The sequence below is a fragment of the Labeo rohita genome, chromosome 7 (genome assembly GCF_022985175.1).
Source record: "Labeo rohita strain BAU-BD-2019 chromosome 7, IGBB_LRoh.1.0, whole genome shotgun sequence".
Classification (NCBI taxonomy): domain Eukaryota; kingdom Metazoa; phylum Chordata; class Actinopteri; order Cypriniformes; family Cyprinidae; genus Labeo; species Labeo rohita.
In genome coordinates, this window is record NC_066875.1 from 256808 (window position 1) to 284452 (window position 27645).

At 39.0% G+C, this 27645-nt stretch overlaps 1 protein-coding gene across 41 annotated transcripts in view; it reads left to right on the forward strand.

Annotated features, from left to right (window-relative positions):
* Nucleotides 1-27645, forward strand: part of LOC127168251 (receptor-type tyrosine-protein phosphatase delta) — a 311712-nt gene that overhangs the window by 84903 nt on the left and 199164 nt on the right. For all 41 annotated transcript variants that reach the window (XM_051114908.1, XM_051114921.1, XM_051114911.1 and 38 more), the window contains exons 4-5: nt 9154-9227; nt 11849-11931. The gene's annotated coding sequence lies outside the window, so the exon portion shown is untranslated. The remainder of the gene's footprint in view (nt 1-9153; nt 9228-11848; nt 11932-27645) is intronic.

Here is a 27645-nt window from a genome sequence, read left to right on the forward strand (position 1 = left end):
AGCGACGCAACCGATTAACCGGCAATGACACTCGACTTGCAGCCTTCGCCTGTTCGCAGATCGTGTGTGATCCGGACGTTTAGTTGCAGAACAGAGTTTGTACGGACGAAGCAGTCCGTTACTATTTTTGACGTCTCACACAGCTGCTCCAGCCTCTCTTGTTGGCTTGAAATAAAACCGTTTTTCACTAATGTTTTACATGTGCAGGCTGTGTTGGATTTGACTCGTTTGAAATCACTTGCGATCGTTAGATCAAGGCAGTGTGTTTCTGCTCTCCGGCTGACTAATTTAAGTCTTTTGTTTCTGGGTCACTCCTCTCCCGCAGAACCTTTTGAACTGTGAAAGTTTTTAAAAATGAGTATGCATGTGTTATATTTTAAGCAAGTATTTCCATAAAAAGGTTCATCAGACCTTCATAAATCTGCTCCGGTCAAACTCCGATACAAACTTTATTCATTTTAACTTGATATTTACACCACGACAAGTTCAAATGTCAGTGGATGTTCATAATGAGCTAAAGTGAGTTATCGCTCAGCGAGGGTTTGACAGCTCGCTTATATGAGGACTTTTCATAGTCATATTTTATTCATCTTTTGAAATGTTGACAATACCAGACTGTCTTTTGATCAAACAGAATGACCACAAAACATCCCAGAACTCACCAAATCCATTGATGTTTCTGCTGCTGCTTTATATATATATATATATATATATATGCAGTTGGTTGCAGTGTTGGGGAAAGTTAATTTTAAAAGTAATATATTACAATATTGCGTTACTAATTACATTACTTAGTTACTTTTTAAGTAATGCGTTATGTTACTTTTGCGTTACTTTTTTAAATCTGTTTTTAATATAAAACAAGCTCTATTTTGGCAAACATAAAAGCCCTTCCACACCAAAAGTGAAATGAATAAGCCTCAGGCTGAAGGAAAAGTAAATTCACGTCTGTACAGTAGAACGCAGAAGAAGACAGTTCAGCAGACTTCAGCAATAAAAAGAAGCACAAATTTCAGTGTTTTTATTCATTTTAAGTAATATTCTTTTTTTGTGAGTAAGATGAATTAATTCATGTTCACATTTATTCTACAACTTCAGTAATATCTTACTCCCGATATCTCTCAACATGGGGACAGGAGACCTGTCAATCAATAAATGGGAAAAAAAAGCAACTGGAGTTACTTATTTGAAAAAAGTAACTCAGATATTTTATTGTAAACTAAAAAGTAATTCATTACTAGTTACTTAAAAAAAGTAATCTGATTACATAACTCAAGTTACTTGTAATGCGTTACCCACAACACTGGTTGGTTGAATGTAATTTCCAGGAAATGCCATCAGAGAGTTTTTAAACTGGAACTTTTGTGAACATCAAAGTTGAGCCAAAGCGAATGGACAAAAATACAAACAAACCACTGAAGTGAACAACACTCACTTTTCTGTCCTCTCGTCCTGAGTGGTTATCTAGTTACAGCGCTAACCAGCTGCTGCTAGTACTTACGTCGACAGAGCCAAAGAACACGATGTGAAAAGAGACCTGCCATGGGAACGGAGTTGTGTGAAAACAGGCATTGTGGTGATGTTGGAGGTGGATTTATGTGTAAAACACAGAAATGTGCTGCTTGTGTGAATAACACATCGCCGTTTACTGCAAAAAAGTTTATCCAGCAATTTTATGCAAGTGAGCAAGTTTCAGATAGGGTTAATATAGTCAGGGTTAGGGTTAGCTGCACATGCATGACCCCAACCAAAAAAAAAGAACATGGCTACCAGTTGTTAATGAACAATGACTGTTTTAGATTGACAAACGTTAATACTATGTAAGATGTCCATTCGAACTGAAAACATAAATATAGGTAATGTGCTACCAGAGAAAAACACAAAACTGACGTTTCATTCATTCACTGACGTGCTTCACTTGCCAGTGCTAAAGCAGGTACTTTATAAAAAAGAAGGACTTTATAAAATCATAATTTAATACTTACTTACTTACTTTTCACTTGAAATAAAATAAATGTTTACTTTAACGTTAGCATATGTGACCCTGGACCACAAAACCACAATGGGTCAATTTTTTGAAAGTGATTTAAATAAGCTTTCCATTGATGTGTGGTTTGTTAGGACAGGACGATATTTGGCTGAGATGCAACTATTTGAAAATCTGGAATCTGAGGGTGCAAAAAAAATCTAAATATTTAGAAAATCGCCATTAAGTTTTATCCAAATGAAGTTCTTAGCAATGCATATTTACAAAATATCTTCATGGAACATGATCTTTACTTAATATCCTCATGACTGTTGGCATAAAAGAACAATCTATAATTTTGACCCAAACAATGTATTGTTGGCTATTGTTACAAATATACCCGTGATACTTATGACTGGTTTTGTGCTCCAGGGTCACATATAAAGAGGAGGTGCTGTAATTGATGGGTAAATGTCAGAGGCCACATGACTATGTACACTTGTTATCTGTTACTTAAAATAAGTCTGAGAGTAGCACATGTGACTGTATTTAAGTTAGGGGCGGGGCCTACAACAGGGGGCGGGGCTTTAGTAACTGTTTCATTATTAAAATGAGGCCCTTGTCCTTAAATCTGAGATTTTGTGGAAGGACTTGGAAGCTCATTATAATGACCTATAAAGCTCTTCAGAGAAAGTGAAGTATGATAATGGCTTCTTCGGATCTCGTTCCTGCGCTGATTAGTGAAGTTTAACTGAGAGAAAATTGTGAATGAAAGAAAGGCAAAGATCTCGCATGAGCGTTTAACACTCATTTCTTTCTCCACGTAAGCGTAAGCGATTTCAGAAAGTTTTCATCATTTCAATCTGTATTCACGCTGTGAGTCTGTCTGTGTGTCTGTCGTGCCGCTGCAGAGCTGTCTCTGAGTGCGACAGACGGGAGTCAAGTCTCTCCTCTATTTTTAGACGTGTTTAAATTCCACACACTTATTATTTCATGCATAAAGCCGTGATTTGAATTTCATTACAAACAAACGCACGTACAGTCGCACACCTGAACACACTCGCGCTTTATTTACATGACTTCAACATCTTCAAACCTTCAGCGGTACGACTGCAGCCCGTCTGATGTACGACACACACACACACACACACACACACACACACACTCTGTCTGAGCGCTTGTATAGTTATTGAGTTGCAGCTCTGGAAGTTAATGGTGTGCTTGAGTGAAATTCTGCTGGAAACAGGAAAAGCTCTGGAGACGCTGAATATATTACACTCTCAAAATAGAGCCTTAATAAGAACATAAACAACATTCACGCACACACACACACAGAGTGAGCTGCTGAAGGCCAAACGGAGACACGTTTCCTCTTCTTTCAGGGTTTACAGTGTGTGTGAGACAGGTGTCGTTCACTATACGGCTCAGGTTTGATGTTTGTTCCCAGAACACCGCCCTGAGCCTCAGAGACGTTTGTCTTTTAAATCACCGTCTGTCTGCAATGCTTTCAGTGTGTGTGTGTTTGAGCGATGCTCGTTGTGTTGGTTTGTCTGATGATGTAATCTTGCAGTTCATATCAGTAACAGAGACCATCAGCTCAGTTCAGTGCATGAGAACTACAATTCCCATAATGCTCTTGGGGTCACAGCTCTGTGTGTGTGTGTAAATGGGTCAGGGTCTGTGTGTCATTACCGGTTGAACAGCGCACACTAGCGGCGCGTCGGCGAATCTCTCGCACAGCCTCTTCATTCTCTCGTTTCATCTGCTCTTTCACACGCCCCGCTCTTTAATTCATCTTTTTCCTCTTTTTATGTAGACCATTATTTCCATTTTTGGCCATATTTCCTCCAGCTGTCTCTCTCTCTGTCTGTCGTTCTGTGGTAGATTTATGAATATTGCTCTTTTCTCCTCCCCTGCTGTCTGCCCCACTTAAACACAGCGAGAGATCACCAAATTAATTCACTTACAATGAGCTTTGTGTGTGTGTGTGTGTGTGTGTGTGTGTGTGGGGGGGGGGGGGGGGGGCATAGTGGAGCTCTACTACATTTGCATGACCTAAAAATGCCTTTCTACCATTTTTATCTCATTCATCCATGAAGAAAAACAGATACAAAGAACACAAAACAATAGAACAACTGATATAGATAGATGAAAGATAGATAGATAGATAGATAGATAGAGCAAGAGAAAGACAGTGAGATAATGCAGGCAGACAGATGAACACTGGCAGTGTGAAATCTCAGCAGTGATTGAAGCTTTAGCGTATCAGCAGTCGTACGCGTCACATTGAGTCCCGTGAGATCGTCCCACACGCTCGCTGTCACCTGCTCTCAATTTCATCTCGAATAAACATCCAACAGACTCCAATCGCACTCACACTAAATATAGACACAGGGAGACGCAGCCGTGAGCCAAACGCACACACACACACCAGTGAAAACTCTGGAAATGTAGTTAAATCACCGAGACACAGAGTACCGTGCAAATGTATAACACGTCTCCTGTGAATAATGACGCTGTGTGGATGTCTGAATTAATACAGAACACGTTAATTAACCGAGAGCTTTTCAATAGTCAGGAACCATCGCGGCAGGGACCAGACAGCCGTACGACACCCAGACAGCTGTTTCTGAAGACAGACAGACAGGAAGAGAGAGAGAAAGACAGTTCGAAATGATTCCGTGATGGAAACCGTTTCCTGTTGGTTCGTTTGTGCTCTGCTCATTTGAGAAACAGTGAGCTTCGCTCTCACAGCGCTCTGACAGAATGGTGTCAAACCTGCGTGTGTGTGTGTGTGTGTGCATGAAGGCAGGTACGCACACACACACACACACGCACGCACACAGCAGGGAACAGTTTGTGCGGCTGCAAGCTCAAACTCTTCAGCACAGAGCTGTTAATTAGCAGCAGGGCCAAAATTAGCACACAAAAGTGAAGCGTTTGAGGACAGAAATTATTCGCCATCAAAGAGTTTCCACTCAACACAGAGATCTGAAGAGGGGGGAAAAAACTCTTGGTGATAAATTCTGCAACCATTTGGCTGTTGTGAAATTAAATACTTTTACCGTCATGTGCTATAATACTCAAAATGTGAGCGGAACCAAAAACTGAACCAGATGCGAGGTGTTGCCTGGTCAAAGACAAAGCATTTCTGAAAGACTTCTTCAGATGACGCAGCACTTATCACACTTCTCTAAATGGCTTACAATTAAAAAGCCTACTGAGGCAGTACTATAGTAGAGTTGTGTATCAGATGGTGAATCACTGATACAATATTGTCAAGGAAATATAACATTTACTTATTTTGTTTTTAAAAATCTGCATCATATAAAAACTAGAAAAACATCTCTCACCTATTGTGACCCAACCACTGACCTTTGATTTACCTGTCTGTCTGCCCAGATGTCAAATAAGTTTCAAATCCCAGACTTCAAATAGATACCACTTTGTTTATATAAATGTCCAAACATCTGATCTTACAGTGGTAAATTATGGTGTGCCACAGGTCTTTGTGCTATCAGGACCTTTGCTGTTCTCCTTGTTCATGCTTGCTTTAGGTGATTTTATTATTATTATTATTATTTCATTGCATCATTGTATTTGTTTTTATTAAAAATAAAAAAAGTGGGTAATATAAACAAATGCGTCATAAATAAACTGAACTGGAATATATTTGCTAGCACCAGAATATAAAAAAAAAAAAAAAAACTCAAAATGCAAGTGATCCACCCATGTCTCCCACCTTTCCTCTCTATTTACTGACTTATGATTTTCCTTATACCTTATACTGACTTATGATTGTCAGATATGCTTGGTTTCTAAACGTTTTACTTAAACTTTGTTAAAATTAACAGATGTCTGATCGTACAGTGGTAAATTATGGTGTGCCACAAGGCTCGCTATTAGGACTTTTGCTATTCTCATTGTTTATGCTTGCTTTGAGTGATATCACTAGGCTGAATGGCAAAAAAAAAAAAAAAAAAAAAAAATATATATATATCCTCAAGACGGCCACCGACAATGAAAAAAATGTCGCAATAGACACTTGACTTTTAATTTAATTTACACTTTATTCGCAACATGAGTTTACATAGGCCTACAATTTGCACAATCTGCAGGATATTATTTGCCGACAAAAAGAAAGAAAGAAAGAAAGAAAGAAAGAAAGAAAGAAAGAATATAGAAAACATAGCATGTTGCATTTACACTGGCCAGAATAAGCTTTTTAACATAATAGGCGTTTTTACCCAAATTAAGCAGTGTAAAAGTTCACATATACTTGATGTATAAATGGTAAAATATGTTGTATTAAGAACTGTATTTAACAAAAATAAAGGCAATTATTCTGTAAACGTGGTTGTGTGTAAGATAAGTTTTATCTGTAAGTACTTGTTCATGTACGAAGTAAAAAGGCTAGTATTTTGGAAACAATGAAACAATATAGAAAGGAAGACAAAAAAATAGAGAGAATTCGCCATTGTTCCACATTCCCGGTCCTGTTTCAGGCATCCCCACCGCTGCTTCTTTTAGATGAATATGCACTGTATGTGCACTATCGCGCTTAACGCATGGCATGGAGGCGCCCGCGCAATCCTTTGCATTTCTTTTACCTGCGGAAAGAACTTTTTCTGAATTACGTATACTCACGATAACACCAAAAGGTTGTGCTTTTGTAAAACAGAGAGGTTGTGCTTTCTGCTGCCTCCGTGAAATGGAGCGCGTCACAGCAGGGAACCAGCTACTTTCCTCACAAAGAAATCCGTAGAACACTTAAAATGAAGCCTATATTAAATTAAACAACTGAAAAAAAATCTCTGATTACGCAGTCGGAATGAAAAGGTACATTACTCTATTAAAGACGTTCATGTGGAGATGGCGAGTGCAGCGTTGGCATTTTTTCAGCCGACACTGACTGAGGAGAAAGCACTAGTTTATTAACAAATAATTATTGTGTTTTCTTTTCCCCTAACGCATTCATAATCATAAGCTTTATGCAGAATAGGCTATACGCCTATATAATGAAGGATGGTTCGTATGTTATTATTAATCAATTTAATATAAACGTGTGATTAGAAATCAATATGGCATCAATATGCTGACGCGAAAGGCATTGGGAATTTTATCGGCATGATTAAATGACAATATTGTGTAATAAATTTGCCATTATTGCATATATGGTGGGGTGTGTGTTGTTTTTTTATGTATTATTTTTTTTTTTCAATGTAAACTGTCAAAACATTTTTTTTACATTACACTATTTACACATTTATGAGCTCATAACTCTGCCCCTAAACCTAACCATTGGTCAGTATAAAACACAGGATGTAACAGGCAGGTACAGTCATGATTTGTTTAAAAGGTATTAATATCCCCAGTCTTCTGAGGCAAAATGATTGAGTTCTGAGAGGAACAGACACAACCGTCGTCTCTATCCGGTGTGAAACTCTTCCTGTGCAGTTTGTGCACAAATTTAAAAAAATGATAATTTTCAGCAATTAAAAACCTAACGGTTTACTCTGTTCTTCGCATAAAGATATCGGAGGACTTGGAATGCAACTGTTTTGTAATACTTTTATTCTGCTTTTTACGGTCAGTTTTTGCAATAAATACCGGTCACTGTACTTTTATTTGCCTGTTGTGTGTTTTATATTGTTCAGAAGTTGGTAGGTTTAGGGTAGGGGTGGGCTTGGGTGCTCCAAAATATCTATGAAAGTATACATTTATGTGAAATGATTTCTAGTTTTGCAAACACATGCAACCCATTAAATGCAATGCATAGTGCAAGCAACTAAAAGAAATGGAGGACCCTGCACGTCCAACAGTGATGCTAAAGGGGTACCCTGAGCATCAAAAAGGGATGCCAAGAGGTCCTGAGCAAGCATCAATATGTGACGAGTTGTGAGTGAGAACGTGTTGCACATTGAATGATCAAGAAAATAAACACCATAGGCATAATTAGTCAAAATCAATGGTGCGATGGTGCACTCCAGTTCAGCATCAAGTGCAGTGCTGCCAGTACAGTTCAGACTGACGCGTATGCAGAGTGCCAATTATTTGCCTCTGAATTCTGCCTTCGGAATAATACAGTATAATCTCTGACCTTCATCAAGTCAGACGTGTATATTTACTCAATTCCAAGTTTGAGGCCACTGACGTGACTCCAGGTGGAAGCGGAATTACTTCAGACAGGAGTCTGTTAGCATGGCGGATTTAACTCGAAATCGCTTTAACTCTAAACTCATTATGCACACTAATTAATGAGTTTTCTAAGTGGGCGGTGCTAAAGTCTTTGTTGGCCGTGCTAATGAAAGGACTGTTTAGATCTGTGAATAACACAGAGGGGAGAAACTTTGATCTGAAGAGTAAACAGATCCATCTGCATAATTAGCAGTGAATCTAAATAAAACGCTAAGCTCCGGGGACTCACATGAGAAAACACTGAACGAGAGTGTGGAAAGGACTTTGTTTAATGCTGTTTTATCTCATTGTCCTTGGAGACTGATTGCTCAGGTCTGTCAGTGTGTGTGGAGTTCCCAAATCTAATCAGTCCATCGATCATCCGGTCAGTCATCAGCCGTCATGTGGCCAGACCAGCTACTGTACTGAAGCACACGGACGCCTGCTTACACTGCTCACACAAGACAGACTGCTGTTTACACATCACGTAATAGGATGCCAATAAAAATGAGACCTGAGGGATGGACGTATAGTCGGGCAGGAAACTCAAGGGTACATGAGATGTGATTATTTGACGTGATTAAAGACACGGTCCTGCTTTGATGAGAATAAGTGCAAACAACAGCAGCAAAGCAAGTCTAAAATCGACATGTGCCAAGCCTAATGCAAGGAAAAGTTGTCTTTGGCAAGTAAAACATGAAAGAATTACTCTCCAGTTCGCTGGCATTTTTCTGAGGAACTGCAACACAACACATAGTTTAAACTGAACTGACTGTCACTGATGTAAGTCATCTACTAAAGAAACTATCTGGAACTTGGAATTTAAAAAAATCAGTCTAAATTGTAAGTCAAGTTGCAATTACATTGTTTTTTCACTCCGTGGCACAAACTGGCTTCAGTATCAGCTTTTACATCAGTGGACTGGACATTAACTCCAAACAGAAATAGGACAAACAGTTCCAATTCTAAAATGTAACCGATTTCTTTGTTGTTTTGCTGTTGTGTTGCAGGTGAAATTCTGAGGGGTTTTATTCTTTCATTCCTCTGGCCGGAGACAGCTCAGATGACGAGGGTTTCATGAACGGTAAGACTGAAAACCTTGTGATTTACTACACCTGGAACACTAACTAAACAAATAATTATAATTCAATACTTTCTGATCTCTCCCCAGTCCCGTTTGCGTACTTGTGTTAAATCTGCTTTAGCAGTTTGTAGCCAAACCAAGTCCTTATGTCAGATTGACGGTTGTGTGGCGTAATTGAATATTCCAGTGATTCTGTCCGCCTCAAACTGGTTATCTTTGTGGGTTTAAAAGATAAGGCCTATTAAACCTAGTAAACTTGTGCAATTTTCCCATTGCATTTAACCTTTAAGTTTATTGGTTAAACCCTGATAGCTCTGGAACAGTGTTAGCAGCAGGGATAAACCCACGATTGCACTGCTGAAGCTGTAAAGTGAAGAGCGACGCCGTGTTGGAATATAACGGCCAACTGCTCAACAAGCAAACGACTGATAATAAACTAAATGACCTAATTAAATATTCAAATGCTCTGTACAGTCACTGAAATACCTTGATTGACTCATTATAACCTACACTTAAAAACTTCAATAAATTACTGCATTGCAGAAAAAACACTTTTTCTGTATTCTAACATCTCACAAATTCACATAAAACAAATGAAATGATAAAAATACAATTCAACAACACATTCATTTACATTAATATTACACTTAAGAGAGATAAAATAATAATATATAGTGGTTTTGTTGGCATACTTCCAATTTAGACACACAAATATCACTGGTCCCTTGGTTTAAAGGAGAAGTCCACTTCCAAAACAAAGATTCACAGATAATGTACTCACCTCCTTGTCATCCAAGATGTTCATGTCTTTCTTTCTTCAGTCGCAAAGAAATTATGTTTTATAAGGGGAAACAGTTCTGCATTTTTCTCCATATAATGGACTGATATGGTGCCCCGATTTTGAACTTCCAAAATGTAGTTTAAATGCAGCTTCAAACGATCACAAATGCGGAAGAAGGGTCTTATCTAGTGAAACGATTGGTTATTTTCATAAAAATAAAACAATTTATATACTTTTTAATGTCAAACACTCATCTTGTCTTACTCTGCTTGGACTGTTTTTGTTGCGGTTCATGTCAGTTAGTGTGTGTCGTTAACTCCCATCTCATGTTCTCCTTCAACTTCAAAATCGTCCTATATCACTGTTTTACCTTTTTTGTTAAGGGTGTTTGATCTTCTTTGCATGTTCACTTTGTAAACACTGTGTCTGTTCTTCTGCAGCGATGTAGGATGATTTTGAAATGATTTTTGAAGTTGAGGGAGAAAATACGATTGGAGTTTTTCGACATACACTAACTGTCTTGAACCAGAATACACAGAGTTCAGGGAGAGCAAGACAAGACGAGCGTTTGACATTAAAAAGTATTTAAATTGTATTATTTTTATGAAAATAACCGATTGTTTCACTAGATAAGACCCTTCTTCCTCATTTGTGATCGTTTGAAGCTGCATTTAAACTGCATTTTGGAAGTTCAAAATCGTGGCACCATATCAGTCCATTATATGGAGAAAAATCCTGAAATGTTTTCCTCAAAAAATATAATTTCTTTACAACTGAAGAAAGAAAGACACGAACATCTTGGATAACAAGGGGGTGAGTACATTATCTGTAAATTGTTGTTCTGGAAGTGGACTTCTCCTTTAAGGATGTATGAGAAAACAAAATAACTGTATATAACCATTTATGATGCAAATATGCCTGTAAACATACACTGAATTCAGTCCAGCAGAATTATACTCTTGAATCTTAGATTTACACAAACACAAAGTGGAAATGTCAAACGAACACGTTTGTTGATAAAACTCAGAATAGCCGTTAAACTATTGTCAGAAAAGCACATACATGAACTTCATCCAACACTTCGAACTTCACTTCATATGAATGTTTCTACTTTTTGTCACAAAACGCTGAAAAACATACCTGACGCTGCAGTCACAGACCGTCCTGAGAGAGACAGCGAGGCAGACAGAGACACGACTGCAGTCAAACAGCAGTGACGTCACTCACTAAACACAAATTACTGATTAAAAACAAAAATACTTACGAAAATAGAGATATTGTACTCAGAATATATAAGGTTTTCTCCTTACTAACTTTTTTTTTTTTTCATTTTGAAATCAAGACAGATATCTCCCTGACATTATGGCCTAAAATATATCAAAATTGATTTTTAATACATAAATTAAAAAAGAGTGTTCATCATAGGTGTCTTCAAGTCATTGTATGTATGAATTACATAATAATAATAATAATAATAATAATAATAATAATAATAGATTCTGACCAAAAAAATTAAAAGAAGTGAGTTCTCATGTATATATGTTATATTATTGTTGATGCAGGTCTTGTTTTTGGTAGGTGTCATATGCTGTATGTGTTGGATTGTGCTGTACTGTAGTATTGTACGTGATGCATGTTGTTGTTGGTGTTGTTTGGTTGTTGGGTAGCAGGAAACACTCACTGTAGACATGAATCAGACAGATGACAATGAAATAAATGGAGAAACTGACAGATGAATAACTACAGAGATGAAACAAAGAGATTCTAAATTCGACAGACAGGTGTGTGTGTGTGTGTGTGTGCGTGTGTTGAGTAACCCGTCTGTCTGTCTGTCCGTCAGGTGCGGTCTGGCTCGGAGCGTGTTGTGAGTCTCGGTTCAGGGATCCAGATGGAACCTGCGTGATCCCGTGGGCAGCAGCGAGTGTAAGTCCAGTGAACAAACACCAAACGCATCGATTCACTAAAACACACAGAGTCAAAACATAAAGCATTATTCACTTACTGTACATCTATAATCAGCATCAGTGTTTCTCATAATGCAGCTGAGAGATGCATCTGTGCTGTGTGTGTGTAAAGTTTTGGTGGAAATGTCTCTGACTTAAACCTTAAGAGAGTAAGAGAAGAGTCATTTCTGAGATTTGAGAGTCAGTTTGACGCTCCTCAGCTGTCACGATGCTGTTTACAAGTGCAAACCTGCTCATTCGGGCCTCGATACTGAACACACACACACACGTCTGATAGGTCTTAATGGCACCATTAGACCTGATCATAATTAAACTAATGACCTGTTTTAATTCACCTCCGGAGTCAGACAGAGACAGATTCAGTGTGTTATTATATTTTTTCTCCACCATAATCATTTTGAATAACAGCTGTTGTTTTAAGCTTTAATGCCTTTATATATTTATTTGATGTGTTCTACTAAAAGCAGTCAGGTCTCCATGATTACCAATAAATGGACGTCCTTTAAGGTCATGGTGCTAATGTGAGCACAGCATCGAGTGTGTTTTATAAATTTATTATTCAACTCACCATACACACGTCAATCACAGACGTAGTATTAGTAGTATTTCTGTACTTTTGCAGTATTTAGCAATATTGTGAATTTGTTTTCACTGTTTATTTTTTTTAGTAATGTTATCTACTTTTGTCATTTTTCATCAGTTCTTTTTTTAATTCTATATAGCTTTAATTTCTTAGTTTTTGTAATTTTAGTACTTCACTTTATTATTATTATTATTATTATTATTAATTTATTTTTATGTCAGTATTTATGTCTATAACTTATAACTATAGATTTCTTTTTGGATTATTTTTGGAAACTTCTATTGACTTATTAAATATCTAAACACAAATAGTGTATGTGAACATCCTTGCGGGATTTTTATATTTATATGTATATATTTATATTATGTAGGATTTTAAATATTTACATTTAAATATAAATTATGTGTTTAAGTGCAGTGGGAAATTAGTGTTCTTCCCCTGAACTTTGACCTTGAAAATACTTTTCCATGACTTTGAGTCTAGTTTTCAAAAACTAGAATTAAACACAATCCTTTTGCTACTGTATCTGAATTTTTGGAGATGTTTGCTTTAACTAACTAACTAAATTTATTTATTGACATTTTAAAATGTCGTTTATCTAGGGCTTTTATTGCTTCACTCTGTTCTACTTTAAAAGGATGATATAAAAAAAGAAAAAAAAAAATCTCAGCAAAATATGACGTGCTTAGCGATGTTAAACTAAAGAAAGCATGCTATTGTATGCTCGGTTCATATTAAGACATTCATTGGCTGTTAGTTTTATAATTATGACTGCTGACAAAATGACAATGGAATAACAGATGCAGTCACATACAGACGAAAAACAAGGTTTCTGGTGAAAATTAATAGGAATCTTACAGTGTTAAAGTGTTCATCCTTAAAAGCAGCTGAAGATTTGATTGTGAATTGATGCACGTTTGTGTTTTTGAGTCTGATAATGAGCACAAACATGCAAATGTTCTCCACATCCCGAGTTTATTTCAGTCTTCTGTTTGTTTCTCTTTTAATGCGCTCTGTTCCTGTAGCTGCCTCTGACATTAAACTTTTACTTTCTTTCTTTATTTAAAGATTTTACTTTCTTTCTTTATTTGTTTCTCTGAAGTGGATGTCACATCTGAAGACACAGAGGCTCAGATCACACACACACACACAAAGACACTTGTGTTTTATATTCAGCTAATGATATTTGATCTGCCGTGACTTTAAACCCCAGCGCTAGCCTTTCACATTAAATGCAGTATAAAGTCATTAATAATATTATATGGAGCTAATGATCTCTGCTGTGTCATAGCCTAACCTTCATCATCTTTCTTCATTTCTATATTTTTATTAAGAGTGCATATTACATTCGTTTTGATTGGGTTTTGATAGGGCCTCAGCATGAAGCTGATACTCATGTGATGAAGCGTGTTGTTGTAGTTCAGCTGTCATCCTGATCTCCACCAGCAGATGTCAGGGTAACACCACTCAACACTCACACTGTTCCTCTGTGCTGATGTGCTCTTGTATGTCAGGAGGATCCAGACCAGCTATCTGATTTTCATTACACAATAACAACATTCAATCCTGAGATGAAAACTGGAATCTGCTCATAAACATCATTATGTGACAACAGTCTGTCATAACGTACTACGTTTAGTCTGCTGTTTCAGTCTACAGTATGCAAGTGATCCATTCTGAACATCCCGTTTGGACCTGTGTGCTTCACCTTCCCTTTTCCGGATCAATGAACTACAAAGCAAATATGTTCCATGTTACCAGTAACGGGGTGTTACAAATCGCTTTTTTAGAAGTTATATTTAGCATAATATAGTCATAGGAGTCTTAGTTTGATGTCCACCATATAGAAAAGAGCAGCTTGAACGTCCAGAAAGTCCTGCAGGTGAGTAAATGCTGACAGACTTGTACATTTTGGGTGAATGATTCGTTTAAGCAGTGTTTGTGCATTGTGTTCTGCAGTGCCGTGTGTCCCCAGCAGGTGGCAGTACGATCACGCTGACGGTCGCTCGCTCTGACTGGATTTGTCCAATGTCTCGCTGCCTTTATCTGCCGTGTGTCGTTTAATTCCTCATTCCTGGACAGGGATTTGAGAAAGCCAGTCCCTTTCCAGTCGTCATCCTCGCTTCTGTAAACCGCGCGCGCGTGTGTGTTTGTGTGCCGTTGCTGTGCCATCTGTGACTGTCAGTCCTTTCCTAACATTCTCCAAATTCAGTGTCCTCTTCATGAAGCCGCCTGTCTCTCTCTCACTGTCTGCTGAACGCGTTTCTCTCTTTTTATCGTTGTTTTGGACTCAGTTTTGTTGTGGGGTTGTATATTGTCTGATCATTGTCTCTGATGCAATCGCATGCAAACGTTGCTCCTGTGGTGCAGATGTGTGTTTCTGCTCGTCTCATTGGGTTCGAGGTTCTAGTGTGCTGTTTATCCACACACACACACACACACACACACACACACGTGTATGTTCTGCGGTAGGTTTGGGGCCGAAGTCGTTCCACGAACAATAACGACAACTAGGTTTTTCTGAAGAGAACGTGCTAGGTGTTTTCTTCCTGTCTGGTATGGAAAGAGGCTCCGTGATGCGCTGATGTTTCGTGCTTGTTCAAATTACTATGAGCAATAATAATACTGATGCTTGACTTCGTAAACACCTCAAAAATGAATAATAATATGTAATTATCCTTGGCTTTTTGGCACCGACCGGCTCTGAACATGAATACATGTACTGATGACACACAGACGCACACACGTGGGCACCGTGCGAGCACCGGCTTCATCATACTGTGTGTGTTTGTCAGTATCAGACGGGAGAATCAGTCTCTCATTGTGGCATCAGAATAGAGTTGATTAGGTGCCACTCTCAGGAGAGAGGAGCATTATGGGACACAAACAGCAGAGAAACAGGGGACAAATCACACACACACAATTGCTAACGTGTATAAATCAGGACATAACATGGATTTCTATTGATCTCGTATAAAGCTAATTATAATGACTACAGACTGGCCCAAACAAACCACACTAATGTCCTTTAAGAAATATACAAGCCAGAGGAAAAATACAAGCCTCACATTTGTGCTTTTATACCCTCTGGCACTATTGCCTTTTTCATTTTCATTGTAAGTTTATTACTGTAAACTTGTTTTCTGCTCTTTTTTACAAAATGTGAAACGAGTCAACATTATTTTCTGTGCTAATCCAAAGCATACCACAGATGCAGTAGAGCTATTTTAACCCTTTAACTGTCACTCCCATTTTTAAACACAGACATAAAAATGCACTATCCAGACTTACATTCTTAGGATTCAGGAATGAAAACATTTTGTAAAATGATTTTGATGATTTTGATTTTGATGTTTAAAATGCCTTTCAAAGGATGAATTTTGAGCTGATATAGAATTTCTTATGATATCTAAAGCGTAAAAGGGAAAAAGGCAATAAAGAAAGTCTTTTGTGACAGAGGTCAGAACTCATGTTATGATGTAGATTTTTTAAGTTGCACTCTTGACATATATTAATCTATTACTGTTCCTACATAATTTCTAACACAAAAAATATGGTTAAATATCTATTTAAGAGTCTTAGACCTTGCCAATGATGTATAGTTTGTCATGATTAGATTTGGATTAAAATATATATTATATATATATATATATATATATATGCTGGATTTGACACAGAATAAAGGTGATAGATGATAGATAGATAGATAGATAGACAGATGGATGGGTGAGTGGGGTATATATACCTGCTCTGAGTTCACCGGCACTCTGTTCTCTCCAGTGTAAGTGCTCATGAGCATCATTCTCTCTCTCTGTCGCCGTGGTGATAACAGCACCAAGCGTCCCTTCACAGTTCGTAAACCTTCACCTTCAGCAGCTGACCTTTCCATAAATCCTGCGCTGTGCTCCAAACGCATGCAAATAACACAAGGCCTGTGTTTTTCTCAGTGACATTTTTATGGTGATCGGTTCATTCGTCCGGCATCAATGTGCTGAGACAGAGATTCTAATGGATTCTAATGGATTTCTGGAGCAGAACAGAGTCGACCGGGCCCCTGCGCCAACGACAGATCAGGAGAGAGAGAGAGAACAGGCATTTTCCTGCTGGCTGAGCACAATTAAAATGAGAATGAAGATATAGATAGATAGATAGATAGATAGATAGATAGATAGATAGATATGCACTTTTAATTTGCACCCAATATGTACTCAGAAGAGCTGTGGATTCAGGACTATTGACAGCAAGTCAAAGATTCCGTTATTCATGAACACATAGGTTGAGTTGTACAGTCTTAGGGCAGCAGGCACAAGTGACCTTCCGTGGTGCTCCCTGCTGTGAGGTTGCTGCTGCAGAACGTGCTCCTCATTCCAACTAGAACGTCATTGGCAGGGTGGGTCATGTTGTCCATAATGATCAGCAATTTAGACATCATTCCAGATCTAACCCAACAGAACCTGTTATTTTGATGAGCTACTGCTTTATTTGCCGTTTCCCAGAATACTACAGCAGAAAACTAGATGACTGATGACATCATCTCAGTACAAACATTGAAGAACCTGGGCCTTCTCAAGGAGTTGGGTCTGGTCTTTCTTCGTAATTACCTTGGTATTGCCGGTCTAATCTTGCCTTGAGAACTTCTTTATCTTAAGTTTATCTGTGTTACAGAGCACATTGATTGCAATTGGCTGCATGGGATTCAACGTCTTCCCATTTAACACCAACTCGCTTTAAATGCTCTTTGAATGTACTTCGCCAGGTCTTCGCTGGCCTTCCTCACCTTCGACGTCCATTGGGCGGCATCAATGTCAGTGCAGTTTTTGCTAGGGGTTGTTCTGATTGTCTCATGATGCGACCTGTCAGTTCGATATGGCACTCAGACACAGTGGAGAAAAGTCTGCTGGTTTTAGCTCTGTGCAGAATCTCTTCATTAGTAACATGGTCGTGGTATGTGACACGGAGAATGCATCGGAGACACTGCTGGTGGAATACGTCCAACTTGCGGCCGATGCGCACTGTGTTTTCCCAGGTCTCTCGTTGAGAACTTCCCTTGTTGAAAAGCATTCAGTACACAGCACATGACTGATGATCAGCAGTGCTGGTCTTTCCAACTGGGTCTGAAAGTGGTCAAGTGCAAGAAGAGGTCTGAAGCACATGGAGGATAGAACTGTTGCCTGAGGAGCTCATATGTTGCTCACCGCACAGTGTTCTGCCCAAGAGGTAGTCGCTGACCCAAGCTATCATTGAGGCATCCACCTGCATTACTTCCAGTATCTAACCTTGTAATGCAGGGTAACAAAAGCATGTGATCCTCACAAAGCTGCCAGACCAGGTGGGAAAACCAAGAGTAGCCTGTTCCAGGTCTGCTTTGGGACTGTGCCAATGTGTTCACGTTGTTCTTTTCTTTGCATAAGTTAGGTCTTTGCATCAACGGGTGCACATTCTTTTTTTCTACAGTTCAAGTCTTAGAGAATTAGTTTGTCTAAATATAGTCTCAGCCTCAGAGGTCACACCCACAGACCGTTGGCTGAACGCCTGATGCATGTGGCACACACAATTAGAAACACTTCAGGAGTTTCAAAGTCCTCATCTAATTGGTTGAATTCTTCAGGTTGTCCGGGAGACGTGTGTGTTGTGTTCTTTAACATTCTGAAAACAAAGATGCCATGATGCCAATGGAAGAAGAAAGCCATCGTGTTTACAACTGTGGCAATAAGCGCTTATTAGGATCAACTAAACGCTGGATTTTATGTGAAAGTATGTGAAATATGTAAAGTTTGCAATGTAGAGTCTTTAAAATACGTCCAAGAGTTTTACACACTGGTCTGTTATTCTGGGGGCATTTCCACGGCACAAGACAAAACATGATTGGTTGCTTTGCTTGTCAGTCATATGGCCTCTTGGGCGGTCCTTAGCCATTCAAAGCAGCCAAGGTTCCCAGACATTCCGCCATCAATCTGAAGGTCTGGCTATGCAAGACTAGTCTAAATAAGGTAAACCAGGGCTGGGAAACTCTGGCCCTTGAGGTCCACTGTCCTGCAGAGTTTAGCTCCAATTTGATCAAACACACCTGCAAAAAATCTAGGATTGAGGCAGGTGTGTTTGATTAGAGTTTGAGCTCACCCTGGTGTAAATGTTGAAACCAGTGTTTTTCATTACGGTCAAAGCACTTTATACTCGGCAACATGCAGCCCTGGTCTTCACAATATGGGAGGTTAGTGAGACTGATCTGTAGTCACCTGTAGACTCTCTTTAATACTGGAACCAGATAAAGCTTTGCAGAGCAGAGGGTCTCAGGTTGAATATACAAGGAACTCTGGAGAATCTGGGGCAGATGTCATCAGGTGATATAACCGTACCCTGACAAAGCCTCCACACCCGCAACTCCAGGTCTATCTGTCACATGTTGAGTATAGGCCTGCAGATTGACGTAAACTGGACAAAGCGGAGTTGTTGAAAAAAAAAACAAAAAAACCTTTTAATGTGGCCCTACATTGGTAAAAGCAGCTTGCTGTGGCATGCTAGTAGCTGTGGTTGGCTGTGCAACATCACTAGGTGCATCCTGCTCTAAGTGGAAAGTAAACAGCTGCAAAGATGCAAGATGCAACCTCCCAAAGCACATCGAATGGACAATTAATAATTTCAGGAGTTTTCTTGCATTGGTAGCCTTTTGTCTTGGTGCACCATTTGAAAGCTGCTGATAGTAGCATTAGTATCTAGGATATGTTCCTGCAGGCTTGTCTCAGTGAAACACGTGATACTGCGCTCTCTGTACTGGCTAACCAGCACTCCCAGCTTGTCGATCTTTGCCCTCCATGGCAAATCATTGCAATCTTGCTATTTCTTTCTCCATTCCTCCAGGACTGATGGCCTCTCACCGGTGAGTCAGACGGAGTAGCAATCAGCCGGTCACGTGTGTAAACAATATTCTTGCGATCCTCACAGTAGATGCTCGAAAGAGTAAACAGCTAGCAAACCATATGTAATTACAAAAGCACACTACTGCAGTAGCAGATCATTCCTATTATCGAAATGCCCCCCACCCCATTCCCCATATGTCCATTAATGAAGATTTAATGTTGAATTAAAAAGCATTAGATTACTGAAACCTTGTGAACACTGAGTATAAGTGACACTGCGACTATAAAACAGAAGTTTTATAGAGTCTGACCAGTCTGTGTCATGTTCAGTTTTGCTTTGAAGTGACTTTACACCAGATGTGAGCTTTAGATCAGAACTCTATGCCAGTGGTTGGCAGTGAGTTTTGGTAAATGCATTAAACTTAATAGAGGGCCATTTAGATGAGCCTTTTTAGAGGTTTGTTCCAGATTGACTTTGTTAAACTGGCCTGTATAACAGTGCACGCATTTACCCGTAATACCCTGCGTTCAGCAGAACTATTTATCAGTGCCTGGTGCAGATGGCCCGACCCCAAGCACATGGATGAAAGTCATTTAGGAGAATATTATACCTGCCCAAAAGCCAGACAAACTCGTCTGTTCGTGCACGCTGTCACTCTTCCTCGTGGATATATTTATCTTGTTATTTTCGAGGAAGTCTAATATGTTTCGCAGCTTCAAGGGAAATGTAATATTCCATGTTTTCATTAATAACTCAGAACTGGCTACATTAAATGAGCTATTTTCTGTTCTTTTATCCCATTAGCCGTAAACTGATAAATGAATAAAGATGGCGATGTAAATTTGTTTTGATAGTCTTCCGACATGAGAAAGTTGACCCGTAGTGTGACGCACTATACTCCATCTACAGCCGCTTCCAACAACATCTGGTGGATTCTTTCATCATTATTATACACAATCTTTTTACAACCTCATATTATTGTAATATTTGTACTTTGTCATTTGTCACACTGCAAAACCACTTGAAAAGAACTAGCGAAGAGAAAATAAAAGAAACAATGACGGTATCATTTGATAAATTACTGCTGCCGTGATCCATAAAAAAAGCGTTTTTGATGAAATTCAGTTTTCCTGAACTTTCCATTGGCAGTAAAGCAGAATGTTAACTGTAGCACACAAACAGTGCTGAGTTGTGTTAATAAGGCACGCTTTATAATAACTTCACATAGAAAGCAGACGTGTTTGTGCTAAAAATAATGAACTTAAATACACTATTATTTACCGGCTATTTCGGATTGTAGATGATCAGTGAATGCGATGCAGGGTTTTTTTAGCGCTGAAATGCTTTAGCAAACGCGTAACGCATTCAGTCAGCCGTGTGTGTTTTGTACGGTTGTTTTGACCTGTTGTTTTGTGCCTGTGCGTCATACTCTCAGATGTACAAACTGCAGAATGAACCTTCAGAGAAGGTGTGCGATTGTATGTGTGTTTCTGTTGTGTCACGTTATCTCCTGCTTGCTGAGTGTCGACCTCTGATCTCTCCGCTCTGCCAGCTCATTACCCACAATGCCGGGCAGCTTTTCCAAAACAATCCCGCTTCAGTCGCAGCGGCTCTCTGGAGTCTATCAAATAAGCGTCAGAGCCTGCTGTAGAGCAACAGACCACAGACAGACAGATGGCTTTTAATATTTTGTTAAACCATTATTTACACAATACAAAAGTACTCTGTTCACTTCGTACAAACTAATCCATCAACTTCAACGGAACATAACAGTCTCTTATACGCCCACATTTTCTTTCGTCTCCCACATTCTTCATAGAATTCTAAAACATAAAACAAAATTGTGAAACCCGCAACCAGGTTAACCTTCAGTGATGCAAGAAACTGGACATCAGATGACATACAACCAACTGCTAAAGGATGCCTTCTGACGGTTTTTACTTTAGTGGGAAATTAACTGTCATGTCTAGGATATCCCCCCCAAAAAAGCGACACCATAAACGCTTTAATCATGCAGTAAAGCCACGAGAGGAGCCCAACATCTCGAGATCGTTCTAGGAACACTGGTCCAGGTCCAATGGTATCGAAGCAAGCGTTGCCGGTGTCTAATGTGTCTAATTACGGGGATGTTGTCACTAATGGATCTGCCAGGTGCACAGCAGGATTGATCCATATGTATGACCTGCTCTCGCCACTCTTTTAAAGTCTATTCATAGCGAAGACGCAGCCTTCGGTTCTTCGTTTCTCTTTCGAGTGTCTTTTATCGGCGGAAGGGTCACGGCTGACACTGACGACACACACCGTTCGACGCCTCCACTAGCTTATGTAAGAACACTTCTAATGCTGTACAGTATGGAGACATGAGGACATGTAAAACAAAGTCAACATGAAATCATAATGGACCATATTTACTTGGCCCATTTTTCGCAATCCTATTAATTAATGATGCATAAATCAAGATCATTTTTCCATTTAATCCTGATTCACTTGGACATACGGCAGATTATAGAAGTACAATGGATTGCAGGGATTTTTCATTTGAAAAGCTGTTTGTTTCGTCTATTCAACATGAATAGATTCAGTATAACTACAGTATATAAAGTGAACATAATAATAATAATAATATGAAGAATAATAATTATATTTAAATGGCTTTGGTCATTAAAATAAGTAATTATAATTAATAATACAGAATAATTAATACATTTAAAAAAATATCTGTTTTTACACAGCTTGTTTCATTGATTTATCAAGCTCAACCATTCAAATATGTTATTGTAAGAAAAACGACTGAATATATATATATATATATACAGGGGTTGGACAATGAAACTGAAACACTGGCCAATATAGTGTTGGAGGTTTCATGGCTATATTTATGCAGCCTGGTGGCCAGTCTTTACTGATCGCACATTCCACCAATAAGAGCAGAGTGTGAAGGTTGACTTTGTGCACCCAATAGCTCAAACATTGTACCCTGAAGGTGGTGCCGTGTATTAGGATGATAATGCACCAATACACACAGCAAGACTGGTGACAAGAGTGATTTGATGAACATGAAAGTAAAGTTAAACATCTCCCATGGCCTGCACAGTCACCAGATCTGAATATTATTGAGCCACTTTGGGGTGTTTTGGAGGAGCGAGTCAGGAAATGTTTTCATACACCAACATCACATAGTGACCTGGCCACTGTTCTGCGAAAGGAATGGCTCAAAATCCTTCTGGCTACTGGGCAGGACTTGTATTTGTCATTCCCAAGATGAAATAATGCTGTATTGGCTGCAAAAGGAGGCCAAACGGCATACTAATTGTGGTCTAAACCCAGGTGTTTCACTGTCCAACCCCTGTATATATATATATATATATATTTTTTTTTTTCTTTTTATGTTACTGATAATATACGTGTTAATAACAACAAGCCAACATTTTTTTTCCCCAAAACTCATGTAATAATGTCTTTAAAATCCAGCCGCTCGCATGACATTTAATTTGAGCTCCTGAGTTTTAAACATCTAAATTTTCTAAAGGTGAAGCAGCTCCTTCAATTTATCGATTGTTCGACAATTTATAAGGCCTTTTCTTTGTAAAATACCGATGAAAGCATCCTCGAAACGATCACGACGAGTGCTGCGTTCAGAAGCAGAGCGAGCGCGCGCGGTGGTCTGTCCGGCTTTGGACAGATGTGTTTTTGATTGGCTCACGCCGCACTTCTGTACATCTAATTGAGTTGATTTATCATTATGAGCCCTGCAGCACCATGAAAGTAATTAACAAATGATCTCAATCTCTGTCTGTGGTAATTTGTGATGCTGATGTGGTTCGTGTGTCAGCGCTTTCGGCTTCTGCCGGACGGCGCGTCTCCTCTGCGGGAAACGCCGCTGACTCCGGGCTGTTTGTCGGATTTTTATCGCTCTGAACCCAATTACCAGTTGTGTTTCAAATCCGATTTTTAGGACTGCCCATCCGCACTGTCATTTTGTGACTGATTAAACCAGATCTGTGTTTTCAGACACTGCAGTGAGTTGAAGCATCAGCACAATGCTGAGAGACTCCTTCAGAACTACTGAGAGTCTGTCAGTGAGGATGGAAAACATCTCACAGCTCCTCAACACATCACGAGCATCACGCAAACACTCCAGAACCAAACTCCATTTGGTTGCAAACTGTGAAGAAAAGTTTTGTGAACAAGTTTGACATTTTATATCTACATTTCAACAATCAGACTTATATGCAGTGCTGGGTGGTAACTGATTACATGTGACCTGGATTACATAACCCGATTTTAAAAATTGAATACTTGTAATTAGAGTATATTACATTTCATAATGCTCATAGTCAGATTACAGTTACTTTTTATCGATTATGATTATATTATTATGCACACAATAGCAGTAAAATGTTCATAATACATTGTTTCTGCCTAATTCTTTTTTCTCTTAAATTTTCCTTTCTAAAAATCCTTCTGTTGACCTTTTAGCTTTGACTATATTCACAATATACGCTGCTTAATTGCTGAACTGCTGTAGATTATTGCTGCTGCAGAGCAAGTACAGTACAATGATAGGGTGTTGATTTTAAGACATACTGCAGCTGCACAAGTAGTATATATAATAACCCGTAGCAGATCGATGCAGGTGGAGCTGGGGAGGTGGAGGGTTTCAGAGGAACTCTTAAAGTGCACTGCAAAATGCTCTAGTGCCAGGGTACTCAATAGGCAGCCCGTGGGCCACATCTGGCCCATCTCCGTTAATTTTGTGGCCCACACTGAGTGGTACATTGAGCGGATTGAGCGGATTCGGACTAAAAGTTATAGCAGCACTACTAATTCTGCTACTGCCAATAACATTGTATAGTGACCCTGAGTATAAAACACAACATATAAAGAAAACATAAATAATGTATCAATTTATGTAATATATATTATAGGCCTAATCAACTGTCACAGTAGTAAATGCTGATCGGTCCCTGCAAGTGCTGTGAGTTTGAGTCATTTATAATGTGCATTTAAAAAAGCAACAGGCATCAAACAACTTTTCTTTTTTTTTAATTTCATGAGTTCTGTTACTTCTGTGATGCGCATTTGGAGTTTCTACATGACGGCGGCCTCAGTTGTCCAGTATAAATGAATCAGACATTTGAATGTTTACGATATGCACGGAATATATTATTTGCTTTTTTATATTAATATGGTATATTTAATGATAAATTTAAAACAAGTTAGAATTAAAAAAAAAAAAAAAAAAGTAATCTGAAAGGTAATTATAATACATCGCCTAAAATGAGCAATTTAGATTGTTACCAACTACAGTTTTCATCATGTAATCTGTAATCAGTAACAGAGTAAGTAATTTACCCAGCTCTGCTCATATGCACTCATATGATTTGAAAACATAACAAGTGAACAGTTATGAGAAATGCATATTTTCTGTGGGGTAGTGGTGGTGTGACTGGTTATGTGCACAAATCATACAATGATTTGTACAAAAACAGCAATTAATTCCCACTGTCTCCAGTGTTTGATATACATGCATTCTCTCGGTTTTAGTGACATTTTTTTATGGTTAAGTTTTAAGGAAAGAAAAACAGACACTTCGTCCATGATATATGTCCATTGGGCAGCTTTTTCTCTTGTTAAACCTAGAAACAAATTGGTTTGAGTTGTACACAACAAAAATTAGCCTTTGCTGCTTGTCTAAAGAAAGAGCTCAACTGTTGCTGAGATTATTTATACAGGAACATAAAAAAACAACAGAACGTGAACAAGAGCTTTAATGCCGCAGTAACTAAATCACTCAAATTGCAGCTGCAAAGGTGAGTCACTTTTGGTTAATTAGCCATTAGCAGCTGCATTAAAAGAGCCACGACAGGCTGACGCACCAGCGGACGAGTTTACTAGCGAAGCCAGATAGTCCGTGGCCAAACGCGCAGGTGCACGAAACACACAATCAGCTAAATGAGTTAATGTGCGAACGGGAACGTTTTCAAGAAGAGCGGCAGCGTGTGCCAAACTCGCACAAACCAAGTCCATAAAACAAGTCAGAGCTCACGGACTGATAGACGGACACCAAACACCGCTGAACATTTGTGATTGAGAAAACAGGATAGAAATGGTATGTAATAGATACCGCCTGTACTTTTCCAGCTGATCAATCACAGCACAATTGTTTTGCATTATTGGACCTGACCATGCTGTTCCTTCTAGTATTCTTCTTCCCCAAAATAAATTGCATTTTTGAACATACATGAAACATTGCACACGCATCAGAAGTGGTGAAAATTTACATCTGATATGGGTTTCAGGATTCAGTTTGGAAAGAAGGCATGATAGCGCCACCTACAATATTTCAGTGAAACGCTCCACTCGGTACGTTTCACATACCTACAAAAAAAGTCTCATACATCAGGCATCATACATTAACAAACTTGACTTAGAGATTTTATCCGATCAATGTCATATTTGGTCAGTCTAATCTTTAAAGGCCTTTACGATGTTAAATTGAGAAGATCTTTATTGTTTGCTGAAGGGCGCATCAATGGCAGCCTGAAAAAGTCTGATGTTTGCTATGAAACAGGAAGTTACACTTTTAAAGATAAAGTTGCTTCACGGTGCCATAACATCTGAAGAAACTTTCTGTTTCACAAAAGGTCCTTTGTAGCAAAAGAAGGTTCTTCAGATTATAAAAAGGTAAGAAAGAGATGATTCTTTAAAGACCCTTTGACTGAATGGTTCTTTGTGGAACCACAACTGGTCCTTCTATGGCAGGGGTGGTGAACGTCGGTCCTGGAGAGCCGCAGCCCTGCATGGTTTTGCTTCAACCCTAATCAAACGCACCTGAACAAGCTAATCAAGGTCTGAAGGGTTACTAGAAAGCTACAGGCTTTTAATTAGGGTTGGAGCTGAACTTTGCAGGGCTGTGCCGCTCCAGGACCGCAGTTCGTAACCCCTGTTCTATGGCATCACTGTGAAGAACCTTTTAACCCTTCAATGCATGACTGTTTCGTCAATATTACATATTCGGCTCTTTAGAGACCCGGATCTATAAATCCAGCACGGATGGATCTCTAACTTCTGCAATAGGAAAAAACTCTCTTGATATTTTAAGAACAATTACAGAAGAATAAAATAAAACCTATGTCGTTACCTTTCGAAACTTAGGAGGGTTCAGTTTGAGCAGATGATTGTACCGTCGCCGTCATATTCGCAATATTCCCAAAACATCCACCATCAAATAACAGTGACATTTATATTTTATTGCATACAGTAAATTGCTCTGCAGTAAAGCCATTCAAACCAATTCAATTTTTGCTGATGATATTTTTTGTTTTATGCCTGCGATAAATACAAGTGAAACATCACATCATTATTGTCTACCAAACAGTGCCGCCTCGAGGAATAAAGGTGAATTGCATGTATTTAGTCATCAGATATTTACATATTTTTGGCACAAAAAATGTACTTACACTACTACACACCTGGGGTCTCTAGCGACCCTTTACACTTTTAACAAAAAAAACACATAATCAGAAAACACTGTTTATAATGAACAGATTGAGGAATACATAGAAAGCTGATGTCAAACTTAAAAAAAAATGAAAGAGGGAGAGGGTAGTGAATGACGTCTCAGCTCGCTAGAGACCTGAGGTATGCATTTAAGGTTTAAAGCACCTTTATTTTTAAAAGCGTACTGTAACTCATACAATATTGGATCTGCCCCAAACATCACATGTTGTCCTGACGACATCCACATGCCAATATTCCACCTGCTGGAAGTATGACACATATAAATTACGCATTCCTTCTTTATTTACCACTTAAATGCATACGGCTCACCGTTTGCTGATCTCCTGAGGTCACCAGGTGGCAGTGGCCCTGTGTGCGAGGGCCCTTTCATCCCTGCTTGCAGCTGTGATAGATCTTCTCGAACGTTATGTTTAACACTCACTTGCGTAATTTCCGGAGTACAAATCTGAACGTCGGATAAAGAAAGGTTCGAGAAAGGCTGAGCAAACATTCATAAGCTGACGTTCTGCGTGACGTTCGGTTCAGGATGCTGCTTGTGGCCCGTCATACAGCCTGTGTTTTCTACTCATTTGTAACAGGAAGGTTTGCAGATGATTTCCTGATGCGTTGCGTTCATATCCGTCCCCTCGTCTCTCATTTAAAGCTCTGCGACATTAGCGGCATCTAACGAGATGAAGCTCGTCTGAGAGACACAAACTCACATTCATC